Source organism: Excalfactoria chinensis, chromosome 16 (assembly GCF_039878825.1).
Source record: "Excalfactoria chinensis isolate bCotChi1 chromosome 16, bCotChi1.hap2, whole genome shotgun sequence".
NCBI classification, from domain to species: domain Eukaryota; kingdom Metazoa; phylum Chordata; class Aves; order Galliformes; family Phasianidae; genus Excalfactoria; species Excalfactoria chinensis.
Window position 1 is genome coordinate 5032664 of NC_092840.1, and position 15648 is coordinate 5048311.

General features: G+C 50.7%; 1 long non-coding RNA gene across 2 annotated transcripts in view; it reads left to right on the top strand.

The window, feature by feature from the left end:
• Positions 1–7944, top strand: part of LOC140259465 (uncharacterized) — a 79355-nt gene extending 71411 nt beyond the window's left edge. For both annotated transcript variants that reach the window (XR_011905408.1, XR_011905407.1), the window contains exon 3: positions 6391–7944. This is a non-coding gene — a long non-coding RNA (uncharacterized lncRNA). The remainder of the gene's footprint in view (positions 1–6390) is intronic.
• The last annotated feature ends 7704 nt before the right edge of the window (positions 7945–15648 follow it).

Below are 15648 nucleotides of genomic sequence, written 5' to 3' on the forward strand. Positions count from 1 at the left end.
GTGCTGCTTTCATTTAAGTATGGTCCTGAGAACTTCATTTATTGATAGAATACAAATAGGACACTAAATCAGGGGAAGTGAATTTGAATTGCTGGCCATATATACAATTACAAATGAAATTGGCTACTTCTATCTAGTGTATCTTAAGTTAGGAGAATTATGTTAGAGATGGCTAAAGAGAGCTTAGAGTGTCTTAAAATTAATGAGATTGAAGTCTGTCTAGGAGAAGAAATTAATGCTAAAATGCAGCTCTAGCATTAGAGACTGCTTTAAAGAAGTGCTTGTGCTTTGCTCAGATGGAGAAATGCTGGGTTTGTAGGCTGTGCACCAGTGTCAAATAAATATGTTTCAGCCTTTAGTGCATCCGTTTGCCCCATCATCTCCACCCAGTGGGGATGAGTTCATTGCCTGGAATAGAGAGGAGGGGGAGGCTTGCAGCCCAACTCTCAGTGTATGGCTGGGAGCAGTGCCCATGACAAAGCACAGTGTGGGGTTTTCCAGCTTTCTACCTCTCCAGGTTCTGCTCCTGTGATACAGTGGTTTTGATTGCTGTGTCTGCAGAGCTGTGCTTTTCAAGGTAGGCTTTCAGGCTGCTACTTCTTCATAACGACGTGCCAAAAAGAGGAGTGTGCTGCTTTTCTGCTTGTGCCACAGACACAGGGGTGTGCTTTGGAGATGAGGATGTCCACACGCAAGCCCTGTGCAGCAGTGGTGGCAGTGCACACCTGGCTGTGCATCACTGTCTCCTGGGTGGGAGACACAAGTGGGCTCTAGAGGAGGTGGGGTGAGCAATGCAATGCACTGTAAGACAGTGCAACCCTAACTCTAACCCTAACATGCAGCCAGGAAGGTAGGAGCCTCAGCACAGCCGTGTCCAGCCTTGTGTAGCCCCAGCTGGGTGAGAGCAACGCTGAGGCTGTGGTGGGAGGTGGCTCTCCAGGCTGTGCTCTGGGTATGTAAGGGTGTCAACAAGTCAAGCACATGTAAAGGTTGCCATTGCAAGCAAGTAATTGTATGAGTTAGCATGTAGCCAGCTGTGATATTGTTATTTGTATCCAGTCCATTTGCACACTGCAAGAACGTGAGTCCATGCCTCTGGACTAGCTGTGTTGTGGTGCCTGGTTCAGCTGCATCACCAGACCAGATGTTTCCCTTTGGCATAAGGGGTTTGCAGCAGGAAGAGGGTGGCTCTTCTGGCTCTTGTGTGTAGAGTTCCCCATCCAATTTTGCATATAGGAATGTCCCAGCGTGGGGTGTCTGATGGTGAGGACGGATGCACCCAATCGTACCCACTTACATGTGCAAACACCACACGTATGTAAACACTCGCACGTTTTTTTGTTTGATGAGCTGAATAATTGGTTGTTTACAGATCGGAAAGGGTAAGTGTGCTTCTGACCTTTCTGCAGGAGGGTTGTTTATAGTTAATAATGATGCTGCTAACTACGCCCCTTCTGTTAATGGGGCTGTTCTCTCCTACTGGCAACCTCTGTGCTAGCTGAATCCTAAATACTAGGTCCCTAATCTCTGTAAGGATTAAAAAAGAAAGGATCCCAACCATTCTGAAATGGGGGATGTAATTAAGCATAGGCACGATATTGATTCCCAATTAAGCAGCAACAAAACAAATTATTTGCTGGTATAATAAAAATGTTGTCAGAGTGTGTTGACAGTATTTAGGCAGAAAGCTTTCCCCAGCCCATTGTGTACACACATTTATATGTGTCATACAAATAGCTGCATTTGTCAGGAGAGCCGCCCACTGTAAAATTGTGTTTGCATCTTTGGGAATGAGGCTGTGTGGAGCAGCACTGCTTTGCTGTAGTTTCTCCATTTCTTGAGGCTGAAGCGATGTGAGCACGTGTGCGAAGCTGAGAGCAGGAATCTGGGGGAGGGGAAGGGCTTCAGCAAACATTTCCTTACCAAAACAGCCCTGACCTTTGCGGTGCTGGAGCTGTCTGATACAACAGGCTGAATCTTTCCAGACAAGAGCTCCAACCTGAAATGCTTCAGAGCAGAATTGATGGCTGCCGCTTTGGCCCCAGTGTTTACATCCAGCGCTCGCTTGGCCGCTGATGCGAGGGAAGGAGAGGGGCTCATTTTGGTCATGAATGAGAAGGTCTGCTTTGCCGTGCTGGGGACTGAACGTTGTTAATTGAAGCTGAGCAAGGAGTGTGTTTGCTGTTCCTACAGCTGGCGGCATGGGGAGCCACTCTGAACGGGCGGCCGGCGGGAGGAGATGCTGCTGTTTGTGTGTCCTGTGGTGAATAAAATTAATCAGCTCTTTATGTCTGAATGACAGCCCAGGGACTGTACTCGTGCTGTAGCTCGGTGTGGAGTGGCTTCATCCCAGTGCAGGTCCTCTGGGGCCTGGAGCTTTCGATTCATTAGTTGTCAGGCTTGTAGGTGGATTCTGCATTAGGCCTTTAATTTAGTGTATTGCCATGGGCTACTGACCACATGACACTCCTCAAATGTGAGCAAATCTAACGAGGATCCGGGACTGCTCTTTAATTTGGTGAGAATAACAGAGTGAATAGGGGCCCAGAGACTGTTAATCATAAAGCAAAACTAGTTGAAACCAGGTCAGTTGGTGCTGATTTTCAATGTAGTGTGAATGGAGAAGTCAGTGATGGAGTTGGAGCCGTGGCTTTGGAACATGGCCCCAGTGCCAGGCTTAGCCCTTGTCCCTGATACTGGGGACACTGGTGGGTGGTGTCCCCTCTTATGGGAAGCATTGTCAGCCCCAGCCACCAGTAGGAGCATGCTGTTGTTCCCGTGCCCTGTTGTCTTACCTTGCTTACTCCTCATGCTAAGCACCATCCGGTCCCTACGGTTAGATTTGTTTCATACAATAAACAAAGTCACGCTGCTCTCCTGCTGGCTGTTCCTGGACGAGGTGTTACTCCCCTCTGCATGAATCACACGGATTTATTGCCTTATACTGGAGTGGTGCCTGAGCTCGGCTGGTTTCTTTAAATCTTTTTTGGAGAAGGGTGAGCTTCGGGAGAGGGGGCACAGAAATCCTCTGTAGTAATTCCTGTTGACTGCAGTGACCAGTGAGGCAGAACTGATCAACTGCAGGCTTCCCTGCTGCTGAACTCTGCCAACAAAGTGCTTACATCTGCTTTTACGCTAATGGGAACTTTATGGACTGGTTTCCCCCCACAAGGAGCGAATTCCAGCAAGGTCAAAATCCAGAAAGTTGCCACTTGACACCAGCAGTGAAGCCCTGAGCCAGTTGGATGAGACAAGGTTGGACAGAGGATCTTCTGGGGGCATGAGAGCTAACATTATCACATGCAACTGATAGGCTGGAGCCCTCCCAAATGCTCTTGCTGCCATCCCACTCCTGGGCTGCATGGCCCCTGGCTTAGTCCCTGTGACTGCTATGGGGAGCAGAGGACTTTCTGTGGCCTGATTTGGGAGCAGCAGGCTCTGCAGTAACCTGCCAGCTACCAGCCCTGCAGGGCTTTTCCTGTGTGGGCATTCCCAATAGCACATCATGGGGCACACAGGGGAGAGCTGCCCTGAGCCCAAGGATACTTGGCGAAATGGATAAGCACAGTAGAGGGAGGCTTTGGGTACAGAGCTGTTGTGCGCCCTGACTTTGGGGTGCTGCTTGCTGTATGCTACAGGCTGTGATGCTGGAAGGCTTGCTGTGGATGTGGACCTCCTAGGTCCAATTTGCACATGGTATCTTGGAGCAGGAGCTCACAGCAGGAGGATGGCACAGGGGCAGCTGTCAGGCAGCCTGCCTGTTATCTATGCACAGAGCCACAAACGTTTGTGCTGTGGGTGTGTTGGATACCAAAAGTGTGCAATGATTGCTTTAAGAGTATGTATCTTTTTGAGCTTAATGAATGACCATTAAGCATTAATGTTTATTAAGGTGATGAATATTTTAATTTGTGTGGAAGAGAGTTTACAGAAATGGAACTTGCATCTACATGAGAGTCACCGTTCATTTTTCAGGAAATATAATCAGTCCAGACAAGGCGTGCTGAGTTGTGGCCCGCAGAATGTGATAGATTATGGACGGTCTCTGATTAGCTGTCTCTTTTTTAATCTAACATCGCAGAGGCCTAATTGCTTTGACTTTGACTGAAGAAGAGATGGTTCCCTTAGTGGTGCCCGTGGAGCTGTGTGCCCTGGGCATGGCCTCTCCCATGCCAGGACGTGCACCCCAGGGTGCTCACCCAGGCCTTGCTGTGGCTCTGTGCCACATGGGGTGCCGGTCTCATCGTTCCTAAACCCACAGCATTAGGAGCAGGGTGAGCTGAGCCTCAGCCATGCATTGTCCCCCCTCTCCTCCCACTGCACTCTGCAGTGACGGCTGCTTTCCATCCAAGGGAGAGGCGATTTCAGAGCAGGCAGCAGTGAATGAATTCTGTTTTTCTCAAGCATTTAGTGTTGCTTTCAGTTTGCTTTGATGATGCCTTCTCACAACTAGTGTAAACAGACTGCGCAACAGGGAGCACTCACATGTGTACAAGAAGCTGCACATGAAAGGCAGAGGCATCTTGAAAGCCATAATAACGCTCTGAGTGCCAGTTAAAGGATTTGTCACTAAGAGCACTTTACAGATAGAAAGAACTTATTAACTAGTGTGACTAACAGCTTGCAAGGTTTAATTGATGTGTGTTTGCTGTCCTTTTATATCTCTCCCCCTTGTCTTCCTCTTGGCACTGGCTCCAGCAGCAGCCTCTGAGATTGTTGAAGAGGTACCAGCATGAAAGCCAGGGCCATGCCCTGCTTGCTTGGTTGGGCTGGGGCTGCTCTGATCCCTGGAGCTGCTCCACACCATCCTGTTCCCAGCCGGGAGCTGAGGCCAGGCTTATTTTCTTGCTTCGGGTTCTGTTATTCCTCCCTAAGTGACGTTGAGTTTTTGAAGATAAAGCTTTTCAATGCATGAATAGTATGGATAATTAATGTTTCTGCCAGACAGACCACTCATCTCAAGATTGATTGACTATTAAGGTCATAACGCAGCAGCCACCCACACGCAGCAAACAGTCTAATGTTAGACTTCAGCTTAAGCTGAGAGTTGGTCAGCTGTCCACGGTCACAGTGGGGGCTTCCAGTCATCTGTCAGTGAGTGATTGATTGATGTGGACACCTTCCAATCTTATTCTGATTATTCTCAGCAGCTTGCCTGGTGGCCATTTTTCAGGAGTTGGCAGCATTCAGACCTCCAAGACTCAATGCAGTGACTGCGTGGGGGTTAACCCCTTCCTTTGATCTGAAATGTCTTTGTTATGGCAGGGAAGGCAGCACATGAAGGAGGGGCTGCGTTTATGAGCCCTGCTTACAGAAAGCACTGGGAAGCTCCCTGCGACCTCATGCAAGAGCCATGCTTTGACTTTCAGACATTTCTAATTAACTTGGCCTGAGTAAAGCTGCAAACAGAAGATCTGCGGCAAATCCATCTGGAAGAGAGCAGATGCAGTGCTTTGTATCCCCACTCCTTATCAGGCTGTCTTCTGTGGGTAGTGTAATGTGCCACAGAATAAACTGTGCATCAACACCATGGCAAATAGCTCCGTAGCTCAGGTGGGATTGAGTTTGGTCTTCAAAGGGGGGAAAAAACGTGTATGTAATTGTTCTGGTATGAGAAAGAGCTCTGCTCATAAGGATAGCTCCTGGTTCCGTGCTTTGAGCCCACTGGGAGAAAGCCTGTGTGCCTTCTGTATGTGCTTGTGAAGATGACTTAAATACAGCTGTAATATTTCATGTATGTGTTGTATATATGCACATGCATGTCATTCGGAAAGTGAAATTGCAATTATGTATGCTCTATGGTGTATATTTACAACATATAAGCATATTGTAGGTGTTGGGTTTTTTTTTTTGGTAGCAGAAATGTAATGGAGATTTCCATTTTCCAGTGCTATTTAGTTTAACTCTTTTTGAAGGTGCTGCCACCTGGTTTGTTCATCTTCTCCTTCCCTTCCCATCCTGGGCTTTAACATTCATAACGTACCCTAAGAATCCTGCCATGGGGAAACATCAAGAGCCCTTTCTCCTCCAAGAGTGATATTTTTATGTAACTCAAGTGCACCATTGCATTTTTATGGCACAATCTAAATGCCGTAACTTAGCAGAACTGGCTATTGTGCACAACAAGAGAGCTGTGCTGGGTACTGGTGCATTGGTATGCATTCATCAGGATCCCAGCACAGCCTCGAGGCCCTTCTCGGGCCATAGCAACTGGCTGCACTCTGGTGTTTCTTGTCATGGAAGATGCTGCTCTGGGATGATGGTCCAGAGCCCCTGGACGCCAGCATCTCTGCAGACACAGACTTTGAACCCCCACCAAGCTGCTGTTAGCCAATCTTCCTTAACTCCTGTTGAGTTTTGCTAACCCGCTCTGCTCTCTATCCATTACAGGTTGCGATTCGATCCAGAGCCATGTGGACACCCTCCCAGCTGGCATCCCCAGGCAGCACCATGCTGCCCTTGGTACTGACTGCCTCCTGGACTCCAAGGACCAGCTTCTGGCTCACAGCTGGGCAGGCTCCCACTCAGAGCTGCTGCACTGGGTAGGCTCACTGGCAGCAGCACTCACCTGCACCTAAGTGAGTACACGAGGCCCAGATGCCTGCTAGACCTGTTTGGCCCTTGCAGGAGGCAGGATGGACAAGAGTGTCAGCCTTTGTCTACAGGCAGGTGCATTGTGGTCGCACTGATGGAGAGAGCGAGGGAGGGTGTGTACAGGTTTGGAGGGAGAATAGTGAGGGTGTGTTCCACGCTGAGAGGGCTGATTCAGTTGCATAGATGCCACCAGCCTGCTGCTTTCACAGAGATTGCCTCCCAGAGGTGTTCTCTGGAGAGAGGATGCACAGTGATGGAGAAGCTGACCATCCCTTCCTGAGGTCAGGACTCTCTCCTTATCCAGCAGTGGTGCAGATGGAGTGGCAGTGGCAGCAACGTTCTCCCTGGAAGTGGGTTCATTTTGTCACATAGAAATGTGTTGCCTTTCTTTCTGGGGCCTGCCAGGGGTCACCCCTGCTTGGTGCAGCACATGATCTCAGGCATTTTCTGTAAAAGCTCTCTGCTATCATCAGCATTAACAGCTGGGAGATGCAAAGTGCTCTGGGATTGCCACCAAGTGTAGTGGAAGAGTGGGAGCTGATAAATCTGTGTGTGAACGTGCTCAATTCAAGGCTAAGCTTTCCATTAAGTCACATAAATCTGACAAAGAATTTAAATGACCACGGAAAGCAAAGCGGTCTCCTGCCCTAACCAAAAAGCCTGAGGCCATGCAGATTCTCCTCCCAGTCTGTGCAGATCAGCTCCCAGTGGTGCTGGGTTGGTGGGTGAGGATCTGGTGGCAGCGTGGTTGTCCTTGGAGCCCATCTCGTGCTGTTCCCATTGCCATTCCTTGTGAATGCTGTGTGTTTGCCAGAGGGCTGCAAGTGAGGGCTGCCACGTGGTGTGTTCCATCACATCCACACATCTTGGTGTCCCCACGGTGTGAGCTTGGCTGGTGTGGCCTTGGGGCTCTTCCTGAGGCAGCGCAGGTCTAAAAACACTGATGAAAAGCTGATTAATCCTTGTAAGCGAGCAGCGATAGCTTCTCTCCAGAACTGAAGAGATTACCACTGATTTGTCATCCTGATTGTTTCAAAGAGAGGTGCAATTAGTTGCTCTAATTTAGCTTCGCTGCTCGCTGAGTGGCATGACAACTGAGATGTAATCAGGAGCTCCACACACAACGCAGCCACCGATGGGTGCAGCTGTGCCTGCCACCATTTCGCACGCTGAGGGTGGGCCCAAAATGGTGGAGCACTGCGTGCTCATACCCCTCCAACTGCGTCAGGCAAAGTGTGTGTGCTCTACTTTGAGGCCAGCAGGGCTTCCTATGGAGCAAGCTCTAAGCCACGGGGTTGTGGCTGAGCTCCCTGGAGGATGCTGAGCACACCTTTACCAGGTGCAATATAAATTAATACTAGCTACCGGAGAGGGTGCACGTTTTGCTCAAGGCCCTTTCTGAGACCAGTTGTTGGTTTGGAAGTGGAGCTGAGTTGCCAAGGGATGCATGGGGCACCCCATGGGCTGGCACTCCCACTCTAGGCAGAGGGGAGGGAATGCAGTGGTTCTATGTCCAGCAAAACAAAAGAATTCAAACTGAGCAAAATAATAAAGATGATGCTTTAAAAACAAAAATGGCCTCTGGCTGTTTCTTGGTTTGAAGCTGTCTCTTTTTTTTCCCTTCCCTCTCCCTGAGAAGAAAGCATTTTGTTTGCAGAGAGAGCTGGCTGTGCTCGCCAACCCATGGCTGTGCGCAGGACCCTGGCTAAGGGTGCTGCAGCTGCTGGACTCGTGTTCCCTGTGTCACCCCAAGGTCGTGCATTGCCCCAGCCCCTCCACTTGGCTGTCAGCTGTTGTGCACCACAGGGCGGGCAGCACTGTCCCTCCTTTTCCCAGTAGAGGTGACACATTGAGGGGACATGGTGGCAGCTCCTGCTCTGTGCCCAGATCCTGGTGCCAGGTGCACCAAGCCACACAAGTGCCAGCAATGGGGACATGTTCCTGTTATCTTCCCCGGCCCAGTCAAGGTTGGCCCTTTTGACCTGCCTGAGGGGACACACTGGCATGGAGATCACGAGGACATTTAAAAGTGTTCCTGCTCCCCTCTGCTAAATATAAGCCCCAGTAGGAAGCCTACCTCTCACTGGTTTTATGTTTCTTGCCTCTGCCTCTGTGCTCCCTGTGCCTGGCAGCAGGCCCAGCTGTCTCAAAGCCTAAGATGAAAATACCCTTGCAAATCCCACTCATAAAAATACCTGCTGTATTCCCAAAACATGCCTGAGATAGCTTCCAGAGAGGATGGGGAGCTAAAATAAGATGCATGAGCTCAGAGCCCCATTTTCCACTGGCCCCGGCGCTCCTGTGGCTGCAGCACATGGAGCTATGGACTGAAATGGAAGTGCTGCAGCACAAGGTGGCTGTTAGCTGCAACTGTGTGGGCAGCATGAGTGCTGCTGCCTCCGGGATCCTCCTGTGTACTGGCAAGCATGCGGGGTGCTGGCTGTGGGCTACTGACTATAGGGTTTTACTATCAGGGCATTTTTGGGTACTGCATAGTGCTGCTCCAAGCTCTTGTGAGATTCTTATTCCCTAAGGAAAACCTCTGAGCAACAGAGCACAGAGGGAGAGAACCCTCCTGGGTTTGGTGCAGGACATGAGCAGTATAGGGCAGGGTGTGGGGTCGTGCAGCCTGGCACCCCTGCCATAACATTATTGCTGGGTGCCTCTGGGATGCTCTGCGTTATTTGGCAGGGCAAATGCTTTCCTATCTCTTTGGACAATTACTTTCTGAATCTCATTTAACACCGGGATGGATGGCAATATTCAAAGTTAACCACTCCACTTGCATTGCCTTATATGTCAGCAAGTGCTACTTAATGATCTGTGAATGGAGGGAATGCTGGGAATGGGACGGACTGCGAGTGAAATATCTATCCGGAGTCTATAAATAATGCAGCCTCTTTTACGCTTTGCACGGTTTGGAGCTTCATGGGAGGAGCATCTCCCTGCTCTGACTGGAAGAGCCTGCAAGTGATTTGGGGATGAAACAAAGGCGATGAAATGCAAGGAGAGGAACCATTCAGTTTCTGAAATACCTCGTATATGTGCATCATGTGGCCAGCTCTTTGGCCCACAAACATCAAGGCTTGTCTCTAATACAGCCAAGCACTGAGTGACCATGAAAGCACCCAAAGGAGCCCAGGGATGGCAGCTCTGAGGCTCCCAATGCACAGGGAGTATCTGGTCAGGAACGGGTCAAATGGGTTCCGTTAATTACGGGATACATTTCTGCCATAAACAAATATTCTGTCATTGCTCTGCATCTCTTCCATAATGTACTGTGCACGGCACTTGAGATGACATCTGTGTAATTAATAACTGCAGAGCAGGGAACGAGCTGGTGGTGCACCAGAACCACAATGATTGGGAGCTCTCAGCCCGGTGTTATCTGCTGCTGAGCAGGTGGAGCAGCCGCGGTGTGGGGCTCACTGCTGGGCCGTGCCTGGCTTTTATTTTTAACACCCTGCTCCCAGGCGGTGACAAGGCTTCGCTAAGTGAGGTAATAGCCAATTGATTTTGTTCCGTTTTGCAGCGGGCAGTAATAAATCACACGGCTTGTCAGGGGGTGTTTCATGTTTTCAGTGAGAGTGTGCCAGCAATTAACCATCAGAAAGCTCTTGTGGCTCTGCTCTTGAGGACGTGGCTGCGGCCTGAAACTCAGGAATGCGAGGCCCTTCACCACCAACACAGAGAGGCCGTGGTGGAGATTTACGGGGGGGGGTGTTATTTCCAGGCTCTGAGGAGGACAGAGTGCTCATTGATGGATGAGCTGCAGCAGCACCGCCCTGCAGAGAGGGGGCACGGGAAGGTCCCAGTCCCCAACCCTGGCCCTTTATGTAGGGATGTGGTGGGATACGTCAGGGACTCAATGCAGGGGTAGGGGACGTGGGTGTTTGGCAGCTGCTGGGGCAGGAATCCCCTCTCCCATCAACTGCCTTGAACCCTATTGTGCTGGCATGGCCCTGTGTGCTGTGCTGGATGTGGAGCAGAGAAAGCAGGACAAAGACTGCAACCCAAAGTCCACCTTCATGTCAGCTCTGCTTTACTCGGTGCTCTGAATAAGGTCCATCTGCCTGGGTACCAACAGTGGCAGTGGGCACTGCTGGCAGTTGCTGCATCCTGGCACAGCACTGTAGCGCAGTGCTCTGGTGTGGTGCTCCAACTGGGCTCTGCACTACAGGCACCAGATAGCACAGCTGCAGCCCAGCTAAGAGAGGAGCACAATTACAGCCCCATCTCAGGGCACTGATGCCACCCAGTTCAGGCTGCAGAGCTCACCTTACTGCTGCACCCTCTCTATGTTCCAGTGAGTGATGCTGGGGCCATCACCATCCTGCCTGGGTCCTCAGCTTGGGTTGAGGAATGCACAGATAGTGGTGAGCAGCTGGCTAAGAGGGGTCCTTGCAGCTTGCTCCCTTCCCCCCCAAACTCTGTCTTGATGATTCCCAGATGGTAGTCGCTCTGCTTTTATTTCCCCTAACCTTTGTTGCTCTGGAAAGGCAGAGCACAGAATCAGAGATAGAGGACGGGGTGAGGGCAGCGGTGGGGAGGGTCGGGACCCAGGGGAATAATGCTGATTTCAAAGCCGGGCCTTTCATTGCTTCATTTGCATTTGGAAATAAGGAGTGACTGCTTTGCATTCAGGGCTGGAAGGCAGCCAGGCCCGGGAGGGAATAAATGGGAGCAAGTGGTCAATTGATCCCCAATCAGAATGAGGAAATTATCTGTAGGGTTACCGCTCTCCTGCTTTGTGTCATGGGGCACTTTGGCTATAAAAGAGCCCTTTCCCGAAGGTTGTTGGCTTCCCACATCAGCCGAGGTCCTCCCGTAACTATCCAGCACTACCAGGGCTGAGAACAATGAGCTGAAGCTGCTTGTGCCACTTCAAAGCCTGAATAAAGCAGAAACTTTTGAAAGGATGTTGCTTAGCTCACCTTGATCTCCTCTGCTATCCCACTGGGTGCTGCCACCGTGCGCGTCCTCCAGCTGCCTGTTATGTGCAATTACTTTTATTTTTCAGGGGCTTGAGATATAATAAATTAGTTAATATTTTATTTGGCGATGACGCCTTTCCTCTTCTTGAAGCAAATGGAAGAGCGATGTTAAGAGGAGAACATTAATTCCTCAGGTTTTTTGTCCCCTAACTCCCACCAACACCTCCACTGAAGTCACCGTGCAGCCTTATGCTCTGTGATTCTGTCCTGTAGGGGCACAGGACCACGTGTGCATGGCACTGCCCTGTGTGGGCCCCCTGTCCTGCTCTGCTGGCAGTGCCCCAGCCATGACCGGGCTGCTTGCCCACTGAGACCAGTTTCCCCATTGGCACCGGCTGCTTCCACTCTGTGGCTCTGTGGGAGGTGCCGTCTTGCTGGTCCCGACACCCCGCAGCGCTGTGAGGAAAGGAGCTGGATGTTTTCATGGAAAAAAAAAAAAGAACAGCTGAAATTTCATGGGTTGGATATGGGTTAAAATTCCAGATTTGACGCTTTTGTCACGGAGCTTTGGCCAGCAAAAAAGCCGTGGAGAGATCCCAGCGAGTGCCAGTGAGTGCCGCGCTGTGCCCGCTCCTGCCAGGGCTGCACTCATCTTACAGGGGTTGTTCCATATCCCCGGGGCTGCTGTGCCAGTAGCAAGCCTGTACCCCATGGTGTCTCCTGGTCCCCCACAGGAGTGGTGCTGTGGTGCTGTGCAGTGCTCAGGGGGCTCCCTAGGAATGCACTCGTGGATGGGAAAGGCAGTCCTCCCTCCCAGAAAGCTCCCAACATTTTTGTGATTTCATGGGAACTTTAGGAAAGCGGGATGCCTTGCACACAGCCTGGAGGAGAGGAGCACGGTTCACAGGGTTTGATGGGAGAGCAGCATTTCATGGGCCCCTGGACATGCCATGAGCCAGGTACTGTGCTTGGAGTGGCACCTGGCTGCAGGGAGGACGTGTGGCTCGTGGTGAAGGTGCTGCACATGTTGGAGGGGATAGAGTGGTGTGGGAGCCCGAAAGCAAACAGGTGGCAAAGGACAGGTGAAGCTGTTTAGATGGCTGGCAATGCTGGATGTGAAGGCACTATGATACAGCCTGATCACATTCCTGCCTGTTACACCTTCTGTGGTTTTGTTTTTCTTTTATACCCGCTTCCAGTTTCTTTTTTTTCCCCCACCTTTGCCTTTCATTTTCCAGCAGCCCAAAGTGTCATCTTTGCTCTGTGATTAATACAAGCTGTGACCTGCAGCCTGGAGCATCACATTGCTGGGGGCCGCACAGGAGCCAGCAGCAGGTAACACACCATCTCCTGCTGCAGAAGCCCATTCTCTTGCAGGCTTCGGGGTGGAAAAAATTCCGTCTCCACTTGGACTCCATTTGTTGCCACAGTGTGAGACTGATTAGGGGTGACACAGCTCACATGAAGCCAGGTAATGCCTCATGCGGCAGCAAGTGACCCAGAAACATCCTGGAAAAGTGCAGCGAAGGAAATCGCTGCTCACAGTAAGTCAGGATGTGCATCTCAGATGAGAGCCAAGGGTGTGCTGTGTCCCAAGCTGATGTCTGGAGCTGCCCTGAGCCCACCGCCCTCAGTCAGCAGCTCGGGGTGAGGATGGCTCTGCAAACATTTGCCACGCAGCTCGGAGGAGCTGCTGAAAAGCAGCACTTGCAATGCTTTGAGATAGGGCTGTGAATCATCGCCGCACATGTCTTGTTTCTATAAAAAGCAACTGAGGACAGATTTGAAATTGTCAGCGTCTTTTCTTTTGCCTGGATAAAATCAAAGATGTTTCCAATCTCTGCTGTCTGCTCTAGAAAAGACCGGACCTGGATGCTTTATCTCTGAACAATGCAGTGTAAAATGAGGGCACTGTGTAAACCGTATGTGAGAAAGCGCGGCTGCAAGAACTGCACATCTCTGCTCTTCTTTGCTTCCTGTGACTGCTGCACTGACACCAACGCACTGTGTGCCTTTCCTCTGCTTCCCCACCTGCTCTTCTCACGTGAACTCGGGCTCCTGCAGCATAAGGTGCTGTGCAGGACTCTGCTAATGAAAACTTGTGTGGAGCGTATCCGGAGATGGGCAGAGGAGCTGTGAGGGTTCTGGAGCACAGCCTGAGGGAATGGGGTGGTTCAACCTGGAGGAGGTTCAGAGGAGACTTTATCACTCACTACAACACCCTGAAAGGAGGTTGTGGTGGTGGGATTGGCCTCTGCTCCCAGGTAACAGCAATAGGACAAGAGGTAACAGCCTCACATTGTGCCAAGGGAGGTTCAGGTGGGGTATTGGGGCGAATTTCTTCCCCAAAAGTGCAGTCAGGCACCGACACAGATTGCCCAGAGCATGGGGAGGGTCACTGTTCACTTTACCTGGAGGTCTATAAGGAAAGGCTGTGTGTGGCATTTAGGGACACAGTCTAGCGGACAATATTGGCAGTGGTTGGACTGGGTGATCTTAGAAGTCTTTTTTTCAACCTTAACGACCCTCTGATTCCAACAAACAAGTAGCAGGACCTGGGCTGCTCAACAAGTCTGGGCTGGAAGCCTATTAGATAGCACACGGACAGTACTTAAAGTCAAAATCAATACCGGCTCTTCAGAACACATGGAGGGTTCTTCTCAGGTTGGTGCTCCTTTTAAAACGATAACAAAAAGGAACATTTAACGCTCGGAAGTGCTTCTTTCCTTCATTCCATTATTTCTCGCTGATGCTGCGCTGCGCACAAACACGCGGCTCTAAAACGCTCCGAGCGAGGGCTGCAGCCTCAGCTCCTGCTACAGATTCCGTGGGACATATCAACATCTTCCCATTAGGAAGTGATGACAAACCAGTCCATTTGGGGTGATTAATTGACATCTTAAATTAATCACGAGCACTCGTCTTAATGCTGTGACTCAAGATATTAACTGTTCTACCAGTCGCATGAGAAAGAACAGAGACCATTACAAAGCGCATTTGTCAAGCAGTCCCTTACACAGCCATTGTGGTGGCTGAAAAAAGGTCAAGTGACTTTGTTATTGTTAAGTAGAGTGCAGACTGAAACTCCTAATTCCTTACTATGTGTTTAATGTGCCAGTTAAGTAGTGGTAATTGGCAGCAGCTGTGCCCTGGAACCAATGGTTTCTTACTGGAGGAGGAAGCCCTAATGTGCTAAATGGGGCAGGAGCGCTTTCGGGAGGGAGCGTTCAGAAGGCAGGAGCTGAGGAAGGGGCAGTAACCCCAAAGGAGCCACGGGGGCTGCGGATAGGAGGCGACAGCGGACCCGGTAGCAGCAGGTAGGTAAGAGATTCTATGTTAATTTGAAAATCAGTGGACAAATCAAAGCGTAACGGGTGTGGAAATGAATATAATGGAGGTAGTTGTGCTTATGTTGTCGGCGTTCCTGCGTGGCTGGGGTCAGTGCTGTTTGCTGTCTGACCTGCCGCTGGTTGGAGGTGCTTCGGCAGCTTGCATCGTGTGCTTGGTGCAGGAACCCGCGTTGCTGTTTGGGATCTCTATTGGGATGAGGCCTCGGTGGGCAGAGGGCTTGTGGAGAGATTTGTGGTTCGGTTCGGTCTTTTCTATTGTTGGTAGAAGTTGTTCTGGTGGCAGTCCTGTGCAGCGTGCAGCCTGGGTGCTCACTAGGGGTGTCGGTGAGCATGGAGGTTCTCTCCTCCAGCCTCGTTGTGTCTCGCTGCACAGGTGTGTGATGTGACCACGCGAATGGTATCACTGCAGAAGAGGCGCTGCAGGCATGGGTGTGCTCATGGGCCAGCTGCTTGCTCTGGGCTGACCGACTCGAATCCTGACCCGCTGTGAGGAGGCTGCCAGCTACTGCTGGGTTGCGCTGGCTCACCTTGGTGGTTGCATAAAGCTTTCAGCCCTGTTTCCAAGCCTACAAAGTTTGCATAGCTTTGAATAAACAACGGTTGTTGAGGTGTGAGTGGGGTGCGAGCAAAACCTTCCTACTTGCCTCCCGGGACTCTGCAGCTTCCTGCTCCAAAGCCCCGGGAGCAGAGATACACAGCAGAGATAAGCGGTGGGCTGGGGACGTTGTGCAAGCTGTGTGCATCCGAGCTGTTCCTGCTTGTTAAGGCGT